General features: G+C 49.5%; 1 protein-coding gene across 2 annotated transcripts in view; it reads left to right on the top strand.

Moving 5' to 3' along the window:
• LOC144597445 (B-cell lymphoma/leukemia 11B-like) overlaps positions 1-26,470 on the top strand; it is a 205,743-nt gene that overhangs the window by 169,823 nt on the left and 9,450 nt on the right. The window lies entirely within an intron of this gene.

The raw sequence follows: 26,470 nt of genomic DNA, 5'->3' as shown, positions 1-26,470 counted from the left end.
TTCCTGTGCGTGGATCGCCGGTCGGCGCGGACTCGGTGGGCCGAATGGCCTGTTTCCGCTCTGAATCCCTAAAGTAAACATAACTAAACTAAAGTAAAGGTGTGCCGTTCCCCCACCCCCTCTCCATTTCCTTTCCTATTTGACCCTCACACCCTCTGAGAGGCATCAGTTAGTCGCGCGGTATGCGGGGCGGTACATGCGCCGGCCCTGACCTCACCCCCCCCCCACGCCGACAACCGCCATTTTGGGCGGCGCGTAAAGCTTCGGGCTCCAGCGACAGCGCCTTCCAGCGACTGCTCGGCTAAACGGGGCTAAATGACAATAGACAATAGGTGCAGGAGGAGGCCATTCGGCCCTTCGAGCCAGCACCGCCATTCAATGTGATCATGGCTGATCATTCTCAATCAGTACCCTGTTCCTGCCTTCTCCAATGGTCGGGGAACACTCGAATGAGAAAGCCAGTCAACGGGGAACGAGCCAGTCACGCTTGGCTGGCGACGAGAACGTTCCAAAGAACGCCCTCTGAGTCTTGGGCCAACCTAGCTAATCACGGCCTTTATCTCAAATCAGCCGGCAAGAGCCTGAGCTGTAGTTTTAAAAGAGGAAGTTAGCAGTAGCTGTTAAGAGTTTAGGAAGGCATCCAAAGTCAGCATTTGTGTATACAGAGACCGCTGCCTAAATAAACACTCTCTATAAGTCAGGAGAGGCTGCACCAGACAGGCAGTTTGTGAACACATGTTACTTCATTATAATATAAAAATAAATAAACACTTGGCAAGCCCTCGTGCTGAAATTTTTTTTTTTTTTTTGTTGATCTTGCTTCCCTTGGCACGTGCGATGTTAGAAAACGGATGGAAGGAACTGTTAGGATGTGAGTTTGAGCTTCTCTGACGGCACTCTCGCTGCCTGCCTGCCTTCCAAGCTGCCTCTGCCAACACACTGTATGAATGGGCTCCAAAGCAAGCAAAGCATTCCTTCCAGTAACAGACCATGCCGACTGATTGGGATGCTTTAAAGACACCTCCTTCTGCACATGCTTCTGCTTTTTCTCACAGTCTTTCTTCCCCCCCCCCCCCCACACTCTTATTTCTCTTCCTCTCTCTCTCAGCTACATGTTTTTTCTCGTTCTCTCCCTCTCTCTCTCTCTCTCTCTCTCTCTCTCTCCCTCTCTCTTTCTCTCTCTCTCTCTCTCTCTCTCTCTTATTCTCTCGCGCTCACATGCATTCACCCGTGCACACACTCACATTCATACGCACACGCATGATCACATGCAAACACACACACTCACATTCGCACACAAACACATTCACATTCACACGTGCGCACATACATTCATAGGCACACTCGCACACTTTCACTCTCGTTCGCACGCACTCATGCACAAACACACTCACATTCACACACTCACATGCACAAACATACACATATTCACATACAAACACATCCACTCACATTCACACACACTCACGTACACACACACATTCACACACAAACACACTCATGTACACATGCGCACACATATTCACGTACAAACATACACTCACATTCAAGCTTGCAGCTTGCACTCACATTCTCTCACACATACACATATTCATGCACACAAACTAGGGTTGCCAACTGTCCCGTATTAGCCGGGACATGCCGTATATTGGGCTAAATTTGTTTGTCCCGTATAGGACCGCCCTTGTCCCGTATTAGGCCCAGAGGGGTGCTGTAGGCCCGGATACTGTAGGCTGGGACACTGTAGGCCCGGACACTGTAGGCCTGGACACTGTAGGCCTGGAAACTGTAGGCCCGGACACTGTAAGCCCGGACACTGTAGGCCCGGATACTGTAGGCCCGGACAGTGAGGGCAAACGGAGTGTGTTCGGGGAGCGGGGCCGAGTGTGTTCGCCTAACGGAGGTTGCGTAGCATCCCGGCCCGGGCGGCCGCCATTAGTGGAGTGGGAGCACGTGGCCGCTGGCTGGGCGAGGTCACGTGGGGCGCGGGCGGTGACGTCACCTTTTGTCCCTTATTTGGGAGTTCGAAATTTGGCAACCCTGACACAAACACACACACTTCTATTCACCCTCACATTCACACACACACACACACACTCCATGTTTTCTTTTTCTCTCAGCCTGACTTTGGCTCATCGGAAAAAAACTGCCACAATTGCACAATTTGCACGTAAAAACATCTTCCAGACATCTCTCTCTCTCTCTCTCTCTCTCTCTCTCTCTCTCTCTCTCTCTCTCTCTCTCTCTCTCTCTCTCTCCCCCCCCTCTCTCCCTCCCTCCCTCCCTCCCACCTTCTTCCACCCTACCTTCCTCTCCTTTATTTCTCTCTCTCTATCTATCCACCTCCCTTTCTCTCACTCCATCCCCCTCGTCATCTCTTCCCCTTTCCTCTCTCTCCCCTTCCTGTTCCCTCTCCTTCCTTCAAACCTATCCTCCATCCTCTTCCTCCCTCCCCCCCCAACTTGTTGAGTCTCATTGTCTGTAACTCGTTTTCACCTAGCCCACAGCTAACAACGGCCTGCTCCCTTTGTCATTGTTACTTCTTTGCATATCTTTCATTCATTTGTTCTATATCTCTCTACATCACCGTCTATGATCTCTCGTTTCCTTTTCCCCTGACTCTCAGTCTGAAGAAGGGTCTTGACCCGAAACGTCACCCATTCCTTTTCTCCAGAGATGCAGCCTGAGTACAAACGCTGGATTTTTTTCTTTCTCTCTCGTATATTATTTTGTTTGCAGTGTACTATGCACTAGATAGAGCTAGATAGAGTTTGCAGTGTACTAGATAGAGCTAGATAGAGTTATATATTCTGATGTGCTGCTGCAAGCGAGAATGTCATTGTCCTATCCGGGATATACGGCAATTAAACACTCTCGATCCTCTTGGCTCTTGAGTTACTCCAGCTTTTTGTTTCCCTCTCTTTCTCACTTGTGCGATGGACAATTGTGAAACAAGCCACAAAAACAATAGCTTTAGAAACATAGAAATTAGGTGCAGGAGTCGGCCATTCGGTGCTACGAGCCAGCAGCGCCTTTCAATGTGATCATGGCTGATCATCCAGAATCAGTACCCCGTTTCTGCTTTCTCCCCATATCGGTTTTGAGAAAGGACACTGTTTGTATTCCCATCAAAGCTTTTGGCAGATGTATTTCTGCAGTGCATTCAGGCAACTGAATCATCCTTCCACAACCAGAGAGCAGTGCTGCACTACTATCTACCTCATTGGTGACCCTTGGACTATCCTTGATCGGACTTAACTGGCTTTACTTTGCTCTAAACGTTACTCCCTTATCATGTATCTATACCCTGTAAATGGACCGATTGTGGTCATGTATTGTCCTTCCGCTGACTGGTTAGCACGCGGCAAAAAGCTTTTCACTGTATCCCGGAACACGTGACAGTAAACTAAACTGAACTGAACCCAAATCTCACCCCCCTTGCTGCAGTTTTGATCTGTGACACTGTTCGATTTCTACGAAAAAAAAGGTGCATTATATTAAGAAGATATGCTTCATGTTTTTCAAAATATAATAACATTGATTTGAAATGGGTTTACGTTTTCAATATCGAAAGGCTTTTGATTGAATCAGTGGGCTTTGCTATCTTCCTGTCTGCTGCTGTTAACACTGTCAGGGTGTCAGGGGTTACGGGGAGAAGGCAGGAGAATGGGGCTAGGTGGGAGAGATAGATCAGCCACGATTGAATGGCGGTGTTGACTTAATGGGCCACATGACCTAGTTCCACTCCTATCACTTATAAACTTACTAGTTTCTTTCGGTTCCTGACGATTAATCACCTCTACCACCAACGTGAAAATTACAAAACAAAGACAGAAAACGCCCGAGCTGTTCTGCAGGTCAGGCAGAGAATGCTGAGCCTTTCCTGCATTGAGTGTTTTTGTTTTTGATTTCCACCGGCTGTTCTATTTTGATTTTCATTTAGTTCAGTTCAGTTTAGTTTATCGGCGAGACCAAGCGCAGACCGGGCGATCGCTTCGCTAAACACCTACGCTCAGTCCGCCTCGGCCTACCCTTGTCTCCCGGTTGCCAAACATTTGAACTCCCCTTCCCATTCCCACAATGACGTTTCTGTCCTGGGCCTCCTCCACTGTCAGCGTGAGGCCACAGGCAAATTGGAAGTACACCTCCTCATAATTCGCTTGGGCAGCTTACAACCCAGCGGTTATGAACTGTGATTTCTCTAATTTCAAGTCTTTTCCTCTCTCTCTCTCTCTCCCCCCATCCCCCACCTTAGTTGGCCTAATGGTTCCACTGTTCGCCTGTACCACTTGTTTGTTTTCACCTCTTCCCCAGCCAACAATGGCCCACTATGGGCTCCACCCTTTCGTGGCCATCTGTTGCCTCTGATTTGTTCTGGCCTTTTCCTACCTCCAGTTCCCTCCCCTCTACATGCAGTCTGACGAAGGGTTCCGACTCGAAACGTCACCCATCCTTTATTTCTCCAGAGATGCTGCCTGACCCGCTGAGTTACCCCAGCACTTTGTGTCTATCTTTAGCTTAGTTTCGCTTAGAGATGCAGCGTGGAAACAGTCCTTTTGGCCCACCAAGTCCACACCGACCATCGATCGATCGCCCACTCACACTAGTTCTGTATGATCCCACTTTCACATCCACTCCCTGCACGCAAGGGGCAAGTCACAGAAGCAAATTAACCTAGGAACCCGAAAGGCTTTGCGATAAGGGAGGACATTTAGCAGGATGAGGGGATCTTATTGAAACATATAAGATTATTAAGGGATTGGACATATTAGAGGCAGGAAACATGTTCCCAATGTTGGGGGAGTCCAGAACAAGGGGCCACAGTTTAAGAATAAGGGGTAGGCCATTTAGAACGGAGATGAGGAAAAACTTTTTCAGTCAGAGAGTTGTGAATCTGTGGAATTCTCTGCCTCAGAAGGCAGTGGAGGCCAGTTCTCTGAATGCATTCAAGAGAGAGCTAGATAGAGCTCTTAAGGATAGTGGAGTCAGGGGGTATGGGGAGAAGGCAGGAACGGGGTACTGATTGTGAATGGTCAGCCATGATCACATTGAATGGTGGTGCTGGCTCGAAGGGCCGACTGGCCTACTCCTGCACCTATTGTCCATTCTGTATTGTCTATTGAAACTGGAGAACGCGCAAACTCCACACAGATAGCACCCGAGGTCAGGTTCGAACCTGGATCTCTGGTGCTATGAGGCAGCAGCTCGACCAGCTGCACCACTGTGCCGCCCCTATGTCCTGATCACCTGTAGCAGTAAACCTGTCTCCTCTCTCCTCTCCTGTCTGGGCTATCTGTTTATATTGGAGACCTGTGCTCTTTGAACAGAGACCCTACCCTCTGCAAGTTGCCTCTGTTGACAGTTAGAGGAAAGAACACACTAACCTTCAGAATCACTAATATTTTGGAGAGGGTATTGCTGTCGGCTTTCATGGCTGAACTCTGCTCTCCTTTCACAAGGTCTGTTTCCAGTCTGGGAAGGTACCTGGCACCAACACAAATAACATGGGCTTGTTATTTGCAGGCTTGCATCGTTCTGAATCAGCAGAACAAGGCGGAGATGGTGATGAGCTGACTCTGTACCATCCCCAGGCGGGCAGGCATGAATAACAACCAGCATTTACCTGGGCCCCTACGGGGGCAGATACAATAGACAATAGACAATAGGTGCAGGAGGAGGCCAATCGGCCCTTCGAGCCAGCACCACCATTCAATGTGATCATTGCTGATCATTCTCAATCAGTACCCCGTTCCTGCCTTCTCCCCATACCCCCTGACTCCGCTATCCTTAAGAGCTCTATCTAGCTCTCTCTTGAATGCATTCAGAGAATTGGCCTCCACTGCCTTCTGAGGCAGAGAATTCCACAGATTCACAACTCTCTGACTGAATTTTTTTTTCCTCATCTCAGTTCTAAATGGCATATCCCTTATTCTTAAACTGTGGCCCCTTGTTCTGGACTTCCCCAACATTGGGAACATGTTTCCTGCCTCTAACGTGTCCAACCCCTTAATAATCCTATACGTTTCGATCAGATCCTTGATTCCCCACCGCAGCGTAGTGCAGTGATATTCGGCATCCACTGAAGGACTGTGCGTGGCTCCACTGTCATCAGCTTGGTCCTATCTTTGCCGCTGTAAATACCTTGGAGCCTGTGATGTCTGCTGTGGCCTGCCTTGTGCCTCTGGCTTAGCTCAATGGACCTTTATTTGTCACATACTCGACTACACAGTGCAATTACACAGAGGCGGGAAATATAGGTGCAGGAGGAGGCCATTTGGCCCTTCGAAGCCAGCACCGCCATTCATTGTGATCATGGCTGATCGTCCACAATCAGTAACCCGTGCCTGCCTTCTCCCCGTACCGCTTGATCCCGCTAGCCCCTAGAGCTCCATCTAAATCTCTTTTAAATTCATCTAATGAATTGGCCTCCACTGCCCTCTGTGGCAGAGAATTCCACAAATAACAAATTCCTTCTGCAGATTTACACAGGCAGGCGCCGCCATGTTTTGGCGCCGTTTCCAAAGTCCGGTCGCTCGATGCGCTGGAGCAGTTCCCAATGTTGGGGGAGTCCAGAACAAGGGGCCACAGTTTAAGAATAAGGGGTAGGCCATTTAGAACGGAGGTGAGGAAAAACGTTTTCAGTCAGAGAGTTGTGAATCTGTGGAATTCTCTGCCTCAGAAGGCAGTGGAGGCCAATTCTCTGAATGCATTCAAGAGAGAGCTGGATAGAGCTCTTAAGGATAGCAGAGTCAGGGGGGTATGGGGAGAAGGCAGGAACGGGGTACTGATTGAGAATGATCAGCCATGATCACATTGAATGGCGGTGCTGGCACGAAGGGCCGAATGGCCTCCTCCTGCACCTATTGTCTAAAAACCAACGTACCGCTCTTGGTGACCCGGGGGCACCTCCCGCAGCCGACCTTGAAGGCGCTGGAGGCATTACCCTGAGTGTCCTTTGTGCTACAGGTGGCTCATTGGACTTGGTTGCCCATTGCCACCATGTCCCAGTGCTGTGGGAGAACGGGTTGGAATATTTGTAGTAGAGGTAAAAGGAGAGACTGTAAAGATGACGTTACTGGACCAGTATATTGTACAACCAGAGGATCTGGAAAATATTGTACGCATGATGGCAAAACTAACAGAGGGTTAGTTGGTTAACAAAACATAACTGGCTCAGGAATGTAAAGTTGGGCAAGAGTGTACGATTTGGTCCGGTCATCATGTCCGTACAGGTTGAAGATAGACACAAAGAGCTGGAGTAACTCAGCGGGAACAGGCAGCCTCTCTGGAGAATAGGAATAGGTGACGTTTTGGGTCGAGACCCTTCTTCAGACTGAGAGTCAGGGGAGAGGGGAACTGGAGGTCAGAAAAGGTTCAGGACAAATCAGAGGCAGCACCGATGGCCACGGAACGGTGGAGTGGTCCGTTGTTGCCTGTGGAGGAGGTGGTGAGGAAGGGATGTGTGTGGATGTGAATGGTGGAACCAGCGGGACGACGAGGCTGGGGGAGGGGCCGGAGAGAGAGGGAATGCGAGGGGTTTACTTGAATTTAGAGAAATCGACTTTCACACCATTGGGTTGTAAGCCGCCCAAGCAAAATATGAGGTGCTGTTCCTCCAATTTGCGTGTGGCCTCACTCTGACAGTGGAGGAGGCCCAGGACAGAAAGGTCAATGTGGGAATGGGAAGGGGAGTCGTTGTTAATGGATAAGGTGCCCATTCCTCCCTCCCCCCCCCCCCCCCCCCCCGCCCCATTCAGTCCCATGTCCATAGCCCTGTTGCTCTCAGCTCTTAAGTTCATAAGTGATAGGAGCAGAATTTGGCCACTCGGCCCATCAAGTCTACTCCGCCATTCAGTCATGGCTGATCTATCTTTCCCTCTCAACCCCATTCTCCTGCCTTCTCCCCACAACCCCTGACACCCGTACTCATCAAGAACGTACCAATCTCCACCTTAAAAATACCCGTTGACTTGGCCTCCACGGCCGTCTGTGGCAATGAATTCCACAGATTCACCACCCTCTGACTAAAAGAAATTCCTCCTCATCTCCTTTCGGAAGGTGCGTCCTTTTATTCTGAGGCTGAGGCCTCTGGTCCTAGACTCTCCCACTGGTGGAAACATCCTCTCCACATCCACGCTCTCCCCTTAAAGTGCAGTCGTTAAAGGCGATGGGGTTTTCTACTGTTGCCATCCATTCCAGGCACTGGCTTTGCGTCACCGACTGGGCGAAGAAAGGTTTTAAGAGGCGTCTCGCCTCTAACTCTTCTACCAGCGACCTTAAGCGGATGCCACTGTGGTTTTTTGACCTCGTTCCAAGGTAAAAGGGTCATTACTGTTTACTCGGTCTGGGCGAAAGGTGGTACGTGAGCGGAAGCCTTTCTTCTCCTGCCTCGGTCTGCCCCACCCTTTGAAAAGATGCTAGCAAGATTTGGAGTAGAAGGTAACCACAGACACGACATCCGGGTCTGCACAATCTACACACCAGAGGCAACAACACAAGAAGCAGGAGCAAAGGTCCATTCAACACAGTCGCGGCCGGTCCAATGTGACCTTGCAGCCCATCCTGCATCTTCCTAACCCTCGGTGCCCCTTAGTCATCCCAAAAAAAACTGGTCTCGCCTCACCCTCGCGAGCGCACTCAATATACTTCATTAAGATCGAGAGGATCCAATCCTTCCGTGAGATCGCATCAGAGGCAGGAAGTGGCGAGTCAGAGGCAGGGCACCATTAATGTTCTTTGACCCGTGCTAACATCTCCACACAAGACTGAGGGTGGTGGGTGGGTGGGTGGGGGGGGGTAATCGCCTAATTAATCCCAGCCAGCCACCCCTCAGTTTGTTAAATCAGCCGGAGATTGTGAACGGAGAGATACTTGGGGGGGGGGGGTTTGTTTTTGCTGAGCTGAAGTGGTTGGAACGACATGAAACAAAGTGGCAGAATCAGACATCAGAGAGATCACAACTTGGTTTGTTGAGTTGGTGTGTGAAGTGCCGGGGGGTGGGGGGTGGGGGGGGGTGGGGGGTGAGTTGAAAGATCCTTTCACATCCTCCTCTCTTTGCGGATGTAAAGTGGGTTGCCTTTTCTGAATGGCTGTAGGTCGACCCAAACTGGGATGTGGTAACCGTTGCACTTCATAAGTTATAGAAGCGGAATTAGTGCCATTCGGCCCATCAAGTCCACTCCGCCATTCAATCATGGCCGATCCATCTTTCCCTCTCAACCCCATTCTCCTGCCTTCTCCCCATAACCCCTGACCAAAGATACTAGAGGAACAAGATGGACCACTCTGTTGAAATCGCCTATACTGAAGTGCAGTGTGCAAAGGAGCGTAACGTCCGCCATTTTAGTAAGCAAACCCCGTCGTTCGCTATGCCTCTCGCAGTGTAATCAGTGTTTTGGGGGAACAGTATGTGTGATGATACCATTAAAATGTAGAATATATCTCATCTATCAATTCACAGATTTTTGTTATTTTTCTTTTAAAATGTTTCTGTGAAGTTTCTGCCTACTAAAATGGCGCCGTGACGTACTACAGGTTTTAGGGTCGAGTGGTCTACCTTGCCTCCGCTAGTATCTTTGCCCCTGACACCCGTACCAATCATTTACACCAATCTCACTTGGGCCGTTTTGTAAATAGTGATTCTCTGGCCAACTTGTGCGAAGAGCAGTCTCGTTTCGAACAGCGTAATTCTAACAGTAGTCAGGAGTGAGTACCCGGTGAGATGCGCATCTGACCAAGGACATCTTGCTTGTCGTCTAGCTACCTTGGTTGGTTGTACTGCACTGCTGTTACAAGAGGGGTAATTTTCTTCTTTAATGCGTCATCAAAGGTTGGCCGATGCCAGATCTGGTACGAGGGCCCTCCTCGGCAGCAGCTCCTGTGGCAAATGTGACCCACAGGCCCAACGTTGACATAGGAACATTCACCTATTCGGTTGACGTTCCTTCGTTACCCATGACATAAGGGCAGAGCCCCCGGCAACTTTAGCCTTGAGAGATGCAGCGTGGAAACAGGCCCTTCGGCTCACCGTCCGCGCCGACCCGCGTTTACCCCGTACACTACCACTACTAGGGACAATTTATGATTTACAAAAGCCAATTAGCCTAGAAACCTGCAGGTCGCTGGAATGTGGGAGGAAATCGGAGCACCCGGAGAAAACCCACGCGAAGAAAAGGCCACGGGCAGAACGTACAAACTCCGTACAGACAGCACCTGAGATCGAAGGTATCACAAAATGCTGGAGTAACTCAGCAGGTCAGGAAGGAATGGGTGACGTTTCGGGTCGAGACCCTTCTTCAGACTGATGTCAGGGGGGGTCTCGACCCGAAACGTCACCCATTCCTTCTCTCCAGAGATGCTGCCTGACCCGCTGAGTTACTCCAGCATTTTGTTGATACCTTCGATTTGTACCAGCATCTGTAGTTATTTTCCTACGCACCTGAGGTCAAGATTCAACCGGGTGGCAACTCTACCGATGCGCCACCATGCCACCCTTGTGTCTTTCTGATCTCAGAGGGGCTGAATGATTGTGCTTGCTGTCCAGCCTCTCTCAAGAGGTTGGCTTCCCATTCATCTCAAAGGTTTTGGTGCAGAGGGATTGGACTGTCCCAGTTGCTGCCATCAAACCAAAACCCCATTCAGTGGTTAAATCTCCCACGGTGTAATTTCGCTGGAATTTAGAAGATTGAGGGGGGATCTTATAGAAACTTACAAAATTCTTAAGGGGTTGGACAGGCTAGATGCAGGAAGATTGTTCCCGATGTTGGGGAAGTCCAGAACAAGGGGTCACAGTTTAAGGATAAGGGGGAAGTCTTTTAGGACCGAGATGAGAAAGGTTTTTTTCACACTGAGAGTGGTGAGTCTGTGGAATTCTCTGCCACAGAAGGTAGTTGAGGCCAGTTCATTGGCTATATTTAAGAGGGAGTTAGATGTGGCCCTTGTGGCTAAAGGGATCAGGGGGTATGGAGAGAAGGCAGGTACAGGATACTGAGTTGGATGATCAGCCATGATCATATTGAATGGCGGTGCGTACAGGCTCGAAGGGCCGAATGGCCTACTCCTGCACCTATTTTCTATGTTTCTATGTAACTCGGAGGAGACACTGTATGCCATGTGGTCTCCCTGCCGCTCATTGTCAAGGTTGTTTTGTGGAGATGCAGCAGCTGCGATTTTGATTATTGTGGTGCCATTTTATGTTTGTTTGTCCCTTTAGGTTACAGTCAACAGTAGTTGCAGGAAGGGCAAGGCTGCCATCGAGTCATAGAGTGATACAGCGTGGAAACAGGCCCCTCGGCCCAACTTGACCGCACTACCAACATGTCCCAGCTACACTAGTCCCACCTGCCCGCGTTTGGTCCATACCCTTCCAAACCTGTCCTATCCATGTACCTGTCCGACTGTTTCTTAACCGTTAGGATAGTCCCAGCCTCACCTACCTCATCCGGCAGCTCGTTCCATACACCCATCACCCTCTCTGTGTGGGAAAAGTTACCCCTCAGATTCCTATTAAATCTTTACCCCCTTCACCTTAAACCTACGCCCTCTGGTCGTCGATTCCCCTGCTCTGGGGCAAGAGACTCTGTGCATCTACCCGATCCATTCCTCTCATGATTTTACACACCTATATAAGATCACCCCTCATCCTCCTGCGCTCCAAGGAATAGAGTCCCATTGTAGTGATGGGCTGTGTCCGAGGTGCCTTGGGTATTTTCTTCTTCATATGGAAATGCAGAATAATGGGGTGATTAAATAGAGCTGTATATAAAAGTACATCTGACATTAAAATTAGCATAATACCGTGTAGCCTAGGGCTGAAGACTTTATTTGCCATCTGTGACTGAGCAAAATCCCCCCCGGGGGTGACTAAAATATTCTGAATAAACTCAACCGAAAGCCTTATTGAAAGTAAAATACCATTTTTGGCACATCATATTGATTTTGCTTAATTGCAGCAGAGCTAAGAACATTTAGTTACTGATGACTTTTGTACTGCGTGACAAGTCTGTGGTGAGCAACTCTCTTACTTGAGAGGATGGGGTTTATACGCGGTCCTCGTCTGCCCCGCTGTTGACACAGAGCCGGCTAATCCCCCCGAGCTCTGGTCTCTATCCTCCTGCTCTGCCGAGGGTTTTAAACAGATTACAAAATCTTCGTTTAGAGTTTGGGAGACGGAGGAGGAGGAGGAGGAGGAGGAGGAGGAGGAGGAGGAGGAGGAGGAGGAGGAGGAGGAGGAACGGCGTCCAAAGTGAAGGAATGGCATCTGCCCGGTGAAGTGTTTCAGTCGGCATTCCTGGTGTGTGCCGGACCTAAACTCCCATCCGCAGGCACCCCGTCAGAAACTTGCGTCGAGGTGCGGAACGGTGGCTCAGCGGTAGAGTCACTGCCTTACAGCGCCAGAGAGTCGGGCTGTACGGAGTTTGTACACTCACACTCACTCACACACTCACTCACTCACACACACTCACTCACACTCACTCACACACACTCACTCACTCACACACTCACACTCGCACTCAATCACACTCACTCACTCACACACTCACTCACACACACTCACACTCAATCACACTCACTCACACATTCACTCACTCACACATTCACTCACACTAACTCACACTCACTCACTTACACGCACTCACTAACACTCACACACACTCACTTACACACACTAACGCATACTCACTCACACTCACCCACTCACACTCACTCACACATTCACTCACACTCACTCACTTACACGCACTCACTAACACTCACACACACTCACTTACACACACTAACGCATACTCACTCACTCATTCACTCACACTCACCCACACTCACACACACTCACTCACACACCCACTCTCACTCACTCACTCACTCACTCAAACACTGACTCACACACACTCACACTCACTCACTAACTCACACCCGCACAAACAAGACCCGCATACGGCCCCCACCGTTCTATAAAGGATGGTATCCAGCAGGGGCTAAAAGTCAGCACATAAAGTCAGAGAGAAATGCCCTAACGTTTCCACCTCCTGTGAATATCCAGGGCTTCACATCCATTATTCATGCTGTTGAGCTCTAACTTGCTTCATTAGGCTTCCTTTGTTCAATGTGCGTGTTTGGCTGTGTAGTCGTTTTGAAGTCGCGTCGAGGACTTCACACTGGCTGTATTTTAACGTGTACATCAGGAAGCAGCTGTCCTGAGGAACGCGAGGTGGGCAGCGAACCAACGCTGAATTTGCTTGCCGCTTTTACACTCGCTCCCTCTCTCCTCCACGCCACATCTTTGCAGTAACCTCAGCAGTTAAAGAGTTCCTCAGCAGCTAAGAGTTCCAAGTTTCCCACCACTAATGCGCGCGGAGAGCAATTTAAAAGGAAAGCTGCTCCTCGAGATATAGAGACCAATTTTTAATAACTTACTTCCAGTGTAAAAGTGAGTTACTTCAGTCTAGATCTATCCAGATACACTGCAGATTGGAATCGGGGACCTGCTGCCTTACGGCACCAGAGACCTGCCTTCGATCCTGACTACAGGTGCTGGTCGTGTGGAGTTTGCACCTTCTCCCTGTGACTGCGCGGGCTTCCACCGGGGGTTCCGGTTTCCTCCCTTGGTAGAATCGCGCAGGGTGCACGCGTCTGTACGGAGTCGGTGCTCTCTCTCTCTGCGACCACGTGGGCTTTCTCCGGGTGCTCCGGTTTCCTCCAAAGACATTCAGGTTTTTAGTTCAACTGACTTTGGTTGAGAATTGTAAATTGTCCCCCTGTGTGTAGGATGGTGCTACTGCAAGGGGGGGGGTCGCTGGTCGGCGTGGACCCGGTGGGCCGAAGGGCCCAGTTTGTACTTGTTCGCTTGTACTCGCTGGAATTTAGAAGATTGAGGGGGGATCTTATAGAAACTTACAAAATTCTGCACCGCCATTCAATATGATCATGGCTGATCATCCAATCTCAGTATCCCGTTCTTAAGGGGTTGGACAGGCTAGATGCAGGAAGATTGTTCCCGATGTTGGGGAAGTCCGGAACAAGGGGTCACAGTTTAAGGATAAGGGGGAAGTCTTTTAGGACCGAGATGAGAAAGTTTTTTTTCACACAGAGAGTGGTGAATCTGTGGAATTCTCTGCCACAGAAGGTAGTTGAGGCCAGTTCATTGACTATATTTAAGAGGGAATTAGATGTGGCCCTTGTGGCTAAAGGGATCAGGGGGTATGGAGAGAAGGCAGGTACGGGATACTGAGTTGGATGATCAGCCATGATCATATTGAATGGCGGTGCGTACAGGCTCGAAGGGCCGAATGGCCTACTCCTGCACCTATTTTCTATGTTTCTATGGTGTATCTCCAGAGTCTATACTTGGACCTTGTGAAAAGCAAGTTCAGGAATACAAAAATTATGTTTCCAGTTGTTTCATCCTTTACCAGCATGGAGCCATGATCACATTGAATGGTGGTGCTGGCTCAAAGGGCCGAATGGCCTACTCCTGCACCTATTGTCTATTGAGACGAATGGCATGCATGGTCACTTACAGTGACTACATACCAGTGGAACCTGCTCAGCCACTGTGAATGCTACTGGAATGCTTTAGTGGGTGGGTGGAGGAGAGGGCAATTTTAATTAAATCAACTTTAATTGTTGCCTTTTTCATTCTTTCACTGGACACGGTGATTGCTAGTTTGGCCAGCAGATATCGAGCTGAGTGTTGTCGCACCAATTGCCCACGACATGATATTCTTTGGTCTCGATTTAGTCTTAATAAAATACAAACAAGCCAGGGACTCGGTAACATAACTCAGATAAGCAATTTACTTAGAACACGGAACAGTACAGCAGAGGAGCAGGCCCTTCAGCCCACTGAGTCAAGTCTGTGCTGAGCATGATGCCAAGACCAAGTCTTTCCCTTAAACCTGTGTCCTCTGGTTGCCTTTCCCTGGGTAAAAGACTATGTGTAGATTGTAAACACTTAGCTCCCCCCCCCTCAGCTTAAACTCATGTCCTCTGGTTCCCAATTCCCCTCCTGTGGTGCATTAACCTGATCAATTCCTCTCTTGATTTTGTAAACCTCGGTAAGTTCGGGCGGTCACGGTGGCGCAGCGGTAGAGTTGCTGCCTTACAGCGCACGCAGCGCCGGAGACTCCGGTTCGATCCTGACTACGGGTGCTGTCGGTACGGAGTTTGTACGTTCTCCCCGTGACCTGCGTGGGTTTCCCCCGAGATCTTCGGTTTCCTCCCGCGCTCCAAAATACGTACAGGTCTGTTGGTCAATTGGCTCGGTAAATGTAAAAATGGTCCCTGGTGTGTGTAGGAGAGTGTTAGTGCGCGGGGATCGCCGGTCGGCGCGGACCCGCTGGGCCGAGGGGCCTGTTTCTATCTGTGGAATTCTCTGCCACAGAAGGTAGTTGAGGCCAGTTCGTTGGCTATATTTAAGAGGGAGTTAGATGTGGCCCTTGTGGCTAAAGGGATCAGGGGGTATGGAGAGAAGGCAGGTACGGGATACTGAGCTGGATGATCAGCCATGATCATATTGAATGGCGGTGCAGGATCAAAGGGCCGAATGGCCTACTCCTGCACCTATTTTCTATGTTTCCGCGCTGTGTCTCTAAAAACGAAACCTAAAAAAAAGCTTCATCCTCCTGCGCTCCAACGCGCGGAGTCCTAGCCTGCTTAAGCTCTCCCTGTAGCTCAGGCCCCTGGAGTCCTGGCAACATCATCGTCAATCTCCTCCGCTTGTTCTCCCTCACTCACCCTGTGATTCGAGAGTAAATCAAGTGCGAGCGAGGGACGTGGGGGGCGAACCTCTTCGGGTGCCGTGCCTCGGTGTGGCAGAGGGGAGGATGAAAGCTGCCCCCCCCCCCCCCCCCCCGACGCTCCTCCAGTGGTACACCAGCCTGTTGACCTGGAATAAAAGGTGCTGGCCAGTGATGGCCCTCCATGGATCTCGCAGGCCCCTTGGGCAGGAGACAGGAAAGCCACCGAGTGTACGGATGGAACTGAGAAAAAGGGGCTGGGCATCGGCGAGAAGTCAGACGGAAGAAGCAGCAACTCTGAAGTTACGGTGTTTTATTGCGTTTCAGGTCAGGAGGCTGACCTTTAATTTAAAAGACAAATGAGACAAATTTACTTGTAGCTGTTGCCATTTTTCCCTGTTTTATAAATCCCCCCAGACCCAACACTCTCAACATCACATCATTCAGCACTGCATACATACATTACCATTTGTTTGCCCTGCCCCATTAATGGCTCCCCTCTGCATTTGCTAACCTATATAATGTGGCTCTGAGACTGTGTCTGTGTAATGTCAATTACCACTTAGTCGCTGAATGTATGCTCCGCATAACTCCATTAAAATTAAAATACTGTCTGTACATTGACTCGGGGGATTAGTCTGGAGGTTTGCGTAGATTTACAGCAAAGGGGGCTAATGGAAAACATAACTGAGGTTTTCAATTAGACATTCTCAGATTGATTCTTATGAAATCTCATCAGCTGATCACCACGCATTGCTGAGCTAGACACAGCACACGCTGGGATATCGGTTATTGTTTTAATTTTATAAAATAAAACATATTTTATACATCTCCCCGGAATATATTATTATATTTATTCCGAGCAGGTCGCACCGCCGCGGTGTTCTGTGGCCGAGCGGGTTTGCAAGGTTTCCTGAGAGTTTCGTCTCGTTGCCGTGTGTGTTTTTGCCGAGATTGGATTTGTGGGTTCGTTTGGATTCCGCGAGATGGGCCGTTGCGATTTATTTTTCTCAATCGAATGTCTTCATCGTCTTGTATCCCACTTCCTCGATCGGGAGATCTGCCCGACCTTAAAGGAACTTGTCTTAGCACGGTAGCTGAGACACTGCTTAGTGCGAATGGAATAAGGCAATCTCCCAGTTTAAATCCGAGGGATTTTTGCCCCCCATCTCCCATTTGTGTTCTGCCAATTTACCTGTTTTCCCACAGCGGGCTTTGCGTTCAGATGTGATTTAAGCCGGCTCTGCGTACGATACTGCTGGAGTTTCTTCCGTTTTTCTCCAATTGATACCTCCCAGAGCCACTGAAAAAGAGAGAAAGATAGATAGATGGAGAGGGAGAGAGAGAGAGAGAGAGAGAGAGAGAGAGAGAGAGAGAGAGAGAGAGAGAGAGAGAGAGAGAGAGAGAGAGAGAGAGACAGAGAGAGAGAGAGAGAGAGAGAGAGAGAGAGAGAGAGAGAGACAGAGACAGAGACAGAGACAGAGAGAGAGAGAGAGAGAGAGAGAGAGACAGAGACAGAGAGACAGAGACAGAGAGAGAGAGACAGAGAGAGAGAGAGAGAGAGAGAGAGAGCGAGAGAGAGAGAAAGAAAAGTGAGTGAGAGAAAGAGAGAGAGAGAGAGAGAGAGAGAGAGAGAAAGAAAAGTGAGTGAGAGAAAGAGAGAGAGAGAGTGAAAAAAGAGAGAGAGAGCAAGAGAGAGAGAGTGAGAGAGAGAGAGAAGTGAGTGAGAGAGAAAGAGAGAGAGAGAGAGAGAGAGAGAGAGAGAGAGAGAGAGAGAGAGAGACAGCAGACAGACAGACAGACAGACAGACAGACAGACAGACAGACAGACAGGCAGGCAGGCAGGCAGGCAGGCAGACAGACAGAGAGGAAGGGGACTATGAAGTTAAAACTTCACCAAAAATGAATAGAATGTTTTGCAAACCTGTACGTCTTTGGAGTGTGGGAGGAAACCGGAGCGCCCGGAGAAATCCCACGCGGTCACAGGGAGAACGTACAAACTCCGTACAGACAGCACCCGTAGTCAGGATGGAACCCGGGTCTCTGGCGTTGTGAGGCATGGAACTCTACCGCTGCACCACTGTACCATCCACAGTGCAGGCCACCGTAAATCATTCCTTAAGTGAAGGAATGTACATGAGAATGGAGGGAGCTGTAGAGGATGTGCCAGAGAATAGTGGAGGAATAAGCAGAGGAATGGGAATGCTCTGAGAATCAGCACAGATTTGATACGATCATAAGACCTAAGAGCAGAATTAGGCCATTCGGCCCATCGAGTCTGCTCCGCATAAGACTGTTAAGACAAAGGGCTTCTTTCTATGGTGAGAGAAATGTGAGATAGGAGAAAGCTTGGGCATGTTTGGTCCATCACTGACCTTATTCACTGTATAAGAAAATAACTGCAGATGTTGGCACAAATCAAAGGCATTTATTCACAAAATGCTGGAGTAACTCAGCAGGTCAGGCAGCATCTCAGGAGAGAAGGAATGGGCGATGTTTCGGGTCGAGACCCTTCTTCAGACTGTATATCATTGTCTCAGCTCACCTGTCAATACATTGGGCGGTAAATGCATTGGCCTTTGAAGTGGTTGCCTTGTATTGTAATCCATACCAGACTCTAACAAAGGTAGATTCAAAATGCTGGAGTAACTCAGCGGGTCAGGCAGCATCTCGGGAGAGAAGGAATGGGCGACGTTTCGGGTCGAGACCCTTCTTCAGACTGATCAAAGGTCTCGACCCGAAACGCCACCCATTCCTTCTCTCCCGTGATGCTGCCTGACCCGCTGAGGTACTCCCGCACACTAACACTATCCTACGCACAAGGGACAATTTTTCAATGTTACCAAGCCAATCAGTCTACAATTGGCTCCAGCCTCTTGAAGGGTCTCACACCTGAAACGTCACCTATTTCTTTTCTCTGGAGATGCTGCCTGACTCGTTGAGTTACTCCAACATTTTGGCCATAGAAACATAGAAAATAGGTGCAGGAGGAGGCCATTCGGTCCTTCGAGCCAGCACCGCCATTCATTGCGATCATGGCTGATCGTCCCCAATCAATACCCCGTGCCTGCCTTCTCCCCATATCCCTTGATTCCACTAGCCCCTAGAGCTCTATCTAACTCTCTCTTAAATCCATCCAGTGATTTGGCTTCCACTGCCCTCTGTGGCAGAGAATTCCACAAATTCACAACTCTCTGATGGAAAAAGTTTCTTCTCACCTCAGTTTTAAATGGCCTCCCCTTTATTCTAAGGCTGTGGCCCCTGGTTCTGGACTCATCCAACATTGGGAACATTTTCCCTGCATCTAGCTTGTCCAGTCCTTTTATATTTTTATATGTCTCTATAAGATCCCCTCTCATCCATCTAAACTCCAGTGAATACAAGCCTAGTCTTTTCAATCTTTCCTCATATGACAGTCCCGCCATCCCAGGGATCAATCTCGTGAACTATCTTCTGCGTAAACGAGCATTTTTGCAGTTCCTTCCTACACATCAAGAGTTGAATTGTCATTAGGGTTGAGGATATTGTGTATAATACCGAGCTGGATCTGAGCATGAAAGGTTACTGCGATTTAACGTGGCTTTCATGAGTTTCAAAATTGTAATTACTCTGTATGACCCAGGAGCCGATGAACCTTTGAGTAGGATGGAACTGCAGACGCTGGCTTGCACCGAAGTGAGACACAAAATGCTGGAGTAACTCAGCAGTTGAGGCAGCATCTCTGGAGAAAAAGTATAGGTAACGTTTTGGGCCGGAACCCTTCTTCAGACTCAACGTTACCTATTCTCTTTCTCCAGAGATGCTGCCTGACATGCCGAGTTACTCCAGCATTTTGTGCCAATAACACTTAATTTTTTTTGGTGCAAAACACAAACCTCTGGAGAAACTCGGTGGATTGGGCAGCAATTGGGGAGGGAATGAGCAGGCGACATTTTGTGTCGGGACTGTTTTGGCCATCGTCCGTTCAAGTGAGGGGCAGTAGCCTTCTCCAGGTGCTGCCTGGCCCGCTGAGTTCCTCCGGCATTGTGTGCTTTGCTCAAGATTCCAGCATCTGCAGCCTCTTGTGTCTGCGTGTCTGCTATATTCATTACAAAGGACGGTGGGTAGGCCTGTGATGGCCAGCATTTATTACCCATCTCCTAAGTGCCTGCTGCTGGTTTGTGTCAATGAGTTCGGTCCGCTGGGATTTGTTGCCGGGATGCAGGTGAGCAGAGATCATTTGGTATCCAAGAAGATGCGGAATCCCAAGGAGATAGTCAGTGGCTCAACAGGGAACTGGGAGGAGGTAGGGAAGTCCTACTGGGGATGGCACAGTGGCGCGGCGGTAGAGTTGCTGCCTCACAGCGCCAAAGATCCAGGGTCGATCCCGACTACGGGCGCTGTCTGGATGGTATTTGTAGGTTCTCCCCGCGTCCTGCACTCCAAAGACGTGCAGGTTTGTAGGCCGATTGGCTTTGTCCCTGGTAGGTAGGATAGTGTTAGTGTGCAGGGATCGCTGGCCAGCACGGACTCGGTGGGCCGAAGGGCCTGTTTCCGCGCTGCATCTCTAAAGTTTAAAGATGATTAGATTTCAATTGGCCTCTTGGGTGGATACTTCCAACCAAATGAGGCATCTTGGTTCTTGGCACAGTGCGTACATGCAAGCAGATCTGGGTGTTCAAGCATTCTTGGTTTGAATGATTTGCTATAACGTTGATTGGGCCAGTGCAGAAACAGTTTTAGTGAAATTTGTGGTGGACACAATAGAGGGATGTCAAGCCAAGCCCACACACAAGATTTATCCCACCTCTTCACTCATCTGTTCATTCTCTCTCTTACTCCTCTCTTTCATCTCTTTCCTTCTCACCCTGTCCCCCTCTCACTCTGACTCTCACCCTTTCTCCCTCCCTCCCTCCTCCCTCCCCCTCTTCACTCTCTGTATTCACCTCCCTCACTCGCTCTCTCCCCTCTTCCTCTCACATCTCTCTCTCTCTCTCTCTCTCTCTCTCTCTCTCTCTCTCTCTCTCTCTCTCTCTCTCTCTCTCTCTCTCCCTCCCTCCTTTTCCCTCTCTCTCTCTCTCTCTCTCCCTCTCTCTCTCTCTCTCCCCCTCCTCTCTCTCTCTCTCTAATTCCATGGTTTCAGCAGAGAAGTGTGCAACTCCCTTTATGTCACGTTAGTTGAAAATGAGAGCCACAAAATTTAACAATGGGTCGTTATTTTAGTGGGGAGAATTGTGGAAAGAATATTGGACAAGAAGATACCAGGAGAGAAAAAGACATGGAAACAGATGGTTGTTTGAGCAGCTAGCACGATGCCATTCTTGTGAAGCAGAGAGGGGAGGGGTACGATGTAAACTGGGTGAGGGGGAGGAGGTGGAAGTATTAAATTCAGTGCAATCCACTGAGAGATTGATTGCCCGGGTAGTCTCTTCCAGTCCCTGTGGCTGAGTGCCAAGGACATGCTTTTCGGATGGCGAGAGACCACAATGCAAGGCATTGTTTTTCTCCAGAGGGGTAGCTGAACTGCACAGAAATGCCGCGGACACCGTGATGAAGGGCTGCTGCATGTGAACTTGCTTGGAAAAGTTTCAAGGCATCTTTGTGAGGATGCTGGCTCAAGGCCACAAGAGCGCTTGCTAGGGTCAGTGGGAGGATATCAAAACTTTGTTCACTCTGTGTACATTGTAAGTTTGCCCTTTGAACAGTCCTCATGAAAAGACTTGTGTGTTCAGAGAGAGTCACACAGCGTGGAAACAGGCCCTTCGGCCCAACTTGTCTACGCCGACCGTCGTGCCCCATCCGCACTAGTCCCACCTGCCTGCGTTCGGCACATATCCCTCTAAACCTGTCCTATCCATGTACCTGTCTAAATGCCTCTTAAACGTCGCGAGAAGCACCTGCCTCAACTACCTCCGGCAGCTCGTTCCATACACTCACCACCCTTTGCGTCACCCATCAGGTTCCCAGTAGATGTTTCCCCCCCCCCCCCCCTCACTTTAAACCTATGCCCTCTGGTTCTCGACTCCCCTACTCTGGGCAAGAGACTCTACGCGTTTACCCGCTCTATTCCTCTCATGATTTTGTGACACCTTTATAAGATCACCCCTCATCGACCTGCGCTCAAATCAATAGATTTTAGATTGAGATTTAGAGATAAAGCGCGGAAACAGGCCCTTCGGCCCACCGGGTCCGCGCCGCCCAGCGATCCCCGCACATTAACACTATCCTACACCCACTAGGGACAATTTTTACATTTACCCAGTCAATTAACCTACGTACCTGCACGTCTTTGGAGTGTGGGAGGAAACCGAAGATCTCGGAGAAAACCCACGCAGGTCACGGGGAGAACGTACAAACTCCGTACAGACGGCGCCCGTAGTCAGGATCGAACCTGAGTCTCCGGCGCTGCATTCGCTGTAAGGCAGCAACTCTACCGCTGCGCCACCGTGCCGCCTCTAGCTTGAAGTCCTAGCTTGCTCAACCTCTCAAGCCCTTGAGTCACCCGTTTCCTTCTCTCCAGAGATGCTGCAGGACCCGCAGAGTTACTCCAGCATCTTGGGTCTTTGCTCCTCTCACCTCAAAGCCATGCCCTTTATTCTTTGACATTTGGTTCTGGCTCTGGTTCTGGCTGATTACTGCACAAACACCTCATAAGTGGTTATCTCGCGCAGGTCGGAGTGAGTAAGAGTAGTGATTACGTTTTGAAGTGGGCCTTTTGGACCAAGTTGAATGAGATCTGGTTGCTCAATCCCCTTTTTCAATGACTGAACATCAGGAGTGGCACATGTGTCGGGTGGTTTCACACTCTGGGGATACGGTTCTGTCTGGCTTTGGCGTTGCTTTTGGGCCTATATTAGGCGTTGACATAGCGGGCAATCTTCGAATCAGACGGCCATTACCCGCAGCGGCTGATTATTAATTTTGTTGGCCGCAGAGGGATTAAACAATGGACGGTGTTGTTCTACAGAGGCCTGATCCACTCCGCCTATCTCATTCCACTGCCCCTTGGCCCAAGCTCCAACCCGAGAAAAGATCTCAGGCCGACAAAATAATTGTTCTTTGCGATGTATTTTGACACTTAACCTGTCGTGGGGAGGGCGGGGGGGGCGGAGAGAGGAGGCTCGGCCTCCTCATCTCATTGCCGCTCTGTGCAAGTCAGGGCTGGCGAGGGTTAATTCCTGTCAGTGTAAGATAAAGAATGAGGCTATCATATTAACACAAACGTACTGGGACAGCCTTAATGAAAAAACATTAATGGCACTCTTCAATGAGCTGAGCAGCAGTGCGCAGGTCATTAAAGTTCCCCTCATCAGGCACCATATGGAAATGGCTGTAGAGATCTCCTGTAAATTTTTAGAAGTCTAATTGAACAGCTGTCTCTGATTAATTGATTAATTTAAAGCCAGGAAAAGTAGGTAAAAACCCAAGGTGAAGGATGAGGCTGCTCATTAAATGGATGGAATACCACTCCCGAGACCAACCCCCCCCCCCCCCCCCCACCACTGGCCCTGCGTGGTGGGGGACGGGCCGGGCGGACAGCATTAATGACGCAGCAGGAGCTCCAGAGACCCAGGCAGTCGCAGGGATAACGTGCGCTAATCCAGGCAGGGGCTGCCAGCAGTTGCAGCCACTGTCAGGGGGCCGCCCGCCCCTATGTCGCAGGCTGTTTGCCCAGGGTCCCCTCGCGTCCTGATCCCCCAGCAAGATCCCCCGGGGGCAAACCCCCGAGTCACGGCGGCGTTAGCCACAGCCTTGGGTCGGGCAGCAAGCTGGGTCGTGGGTTCAAATCCCACGTGGGCGGCCTCGACCACGGTAAATCGGGACCCCAGTGCCACGCGGTGGGGGTTGGGGGTGGGGGCGGAGTTGGGGGGGGGCTGCTCTAGAAGAGCTGTTGCTTTTCCATGGTTTGCCGAAACAAAAATACCGCATGAAGCTGTTTTCAAGGAGAGTGCAGAATTACTAGCTGCATCCGCGGAGTCAAAACAGTAGAAATGAAGTATTTAATGGGACACTATCACACGAATCCTCACGTAGCCCCCTCCCTCCTGGGTGGCGCAGCTGGTAGTGCTGCTGCCTCACGGCGCCAGAGACCTGGGTTCGATCCTGACCTCAGGTGCTGCCTGTGTGGAGTTTGCACATTCTCCCTGTGAGCGTGTGGGTTTCCTCCAGTTTGCTCCCACATGTGGGTTTATAGGTTAACTGTAAATTGCCCCTCGTGTGCAGGGAGTGGATGGGAAAGTGTGCTATCCTAGAACCAGTGTGAACGGGTGATACAGGGTCGGCATGGACTTGGTGGGCAGAAGGGCCTGCTTCCATGCTCTGCCTCTAAACTAAACCATCACGCAATGGGTGGTCCTTTTCCAAACACAGGGAGAATCCTGAATCAAAGTCCTGTCCCCAGAAGAAACAATGGCATTGCAGCTAAAAATTATTCATCAAATGTGTGTGAGTCAAGAAACACCTGTGTTCCCTGCAAAGGAACACCCATTTTCTGATAAGTTCATTGAGTGCCTTAAAGACATGAAAGGTGCTATAAAAATTCAAGTCTGTTTAAAATGGCCCTTGAACTTGAGCAACCAATGTAGGTATCACAAAATGCTGGAGTAACTCAGCGGGTCAGGCAGCATCTCAGGAGAGAAGGAATGGGTGACGTTTCGGGTCGAGACTCTTCTTCAGACCTGACGAGCAACCAAAAACACAGTGTGGGCCAGAGGGCGCATTTTGCAGAATGAAAGATAAGATCAAAGATTATGTTATGGGTCTTTTCTTTGACTGGATAACACGCAGCCAAGGTTTTTCACTGTACCTCAGTACACGTGACAAAACTAACTTAACCGTCGCAATGTTTAAGAAACGTTTAGACAGGTAGAGTCAAGAGCGTTTTATTGTCCTTGGCAGACCAATGAAATTCTAAGTTGTGCAGCAGCACAACAGAATATGTAAACATAGCACTCTGTAAACAACATAACGAAGGAAAAAAAGATCAGTATATACACACACACACATACACACACACATACACACACACATACACACAAACACACACATACACACACACACACACACACACACACACACACACAAACACACACACACACACACACACACATACACACATATACACACACACATACACACACACATACACACACACACACACATACACACGTACACACACACATACACACACACACGTACACATACACACACACACGTACACATACACACACACATACACACACATACACACACACATACACACATATACACACACATACACACACACGCACACATACACGCACACACACACACATACACACACACATACACACACATACACACACACATACACACACACACATACACACATACACACACACACACACACACACACACACACACACACACACACACACACGTACACATAAAAACAAACAATAATAGTGCAATAAGACAAAACCATTGTCCCCGAGTCAATGTAGTTCAGAGCTTATTTGGAGGTTGTGGTGTTTAATAAGCTGATGGCTGTTGGGAAGAAGCTGTTCCTGAACCTGGACGTTTCAGTTTTCAGACTCCTGTACCTTCTTCCCGATAGCAAGGGTGAAATGAGTGTGTGGCCAGGGTGGTGTGGGTCTCTGAGGCAGCGACTCCTGCAAATCCCTGAGACGGTGGGGAGGTCAGAACCCGTGATAGATCCGACCGTGTTCACCACCGTTTGCCGTCTTCTTCATTCCCGAGCGTTCAAGTTCGCCGAAGCAACCGGTGGTGCGACCAGTCAATGTGCTCTCCACTGTACACTTGGAGAAGTGCGAGCCCTCTCTGACATAGCAAATCTCCGCAATCTTTATAATCGCATCAGTTTGTGCTGGGTCCAGGAAAGATCTTGAGACATATGCACGCCCAGAAATTTGACTCTCTCCACCATCTTCCCATCGATATAGCTCGACAGGTTTGTGGGTCCTCATCCTTCCTCTTCCAAAGTCCACAATCAGTTCCTTGGTCTGACTTTTTTTTTAGATTTAGAGATACAGCGCGGAAACAGGCCCTTCAGGCCCACCGAGTCCGCGCCGCCCAGCGATCCCCGCACACTAACACTATCCTACACACACTAGGGACAATTTTTACATTTACCCAGTCAATTAACCTACAAACCTGTACGTCTTTGGAGTGTGGGAGGAAACCAAAGATCTCGGAGAAAACCCACGCAGGTCACGGGGAGAACGTACAAACTCCGTACAGACGGCGCCCATAGTCAGGATCGAACCTGAGTCTCCGACGCTGCATTCGCTGTAAGGCAGCAACTCTACCGCTGCGTCACCGTGCCGCCACGACTGACACGAATAGGAGAGGTTTATGGGCCAAACGCAGGCAGGTGGGACTAATGTAGGTGCGCACACGTTGGTTGACGTGGGCAAGTTGGGCCGAAGGGCCTGTTTCCACACTGTATGACTCTAAGCTAAAAGAATGTGACTGATGAGGGTTCTGAAGCACAGTCAACGAGAAGGCCGAGATTTTGGTCAGCATCTCCCACTCCCATTTGGGAATTCAATCCCAATACGTTGTTGAGAACCTATAGACCGAGCTATAACGCGACTGCAAAGAAAGCCGTGTCCCATTTAAAAAATATTTCTTTCATATTTTTATGAATAAAGTTCATATTTTGAAACGTGACCAAAAAAAAAAGCAAAGATTCTCTGCATTAGGAAGCTTTCCTTCTCGGTACTGGCTGGAAGAGAGTGTCGCGTGTGTGTCTCTGT

The sequence above is a fragment of the Rhinoraja longicauda genome, chromosome 10, assembly GCF_053455715.1.
Source record: "Rhinoraja longicauda isolate Sanriku21f chromosome 10, sRhiLon1.1, whole genome shotgun sequence".
Taxonomy (NCBI): domain Eukaryota; kingdom Metazoa; phylum Chordata; class Chondrichthyes; order Rajiformes; family Arhynchobatidae; genus Rhinoraja; species Rhinoraja longicauda.
This window is presented reverse-complemented; position numbering and strand designations above follow the sequence as displayed.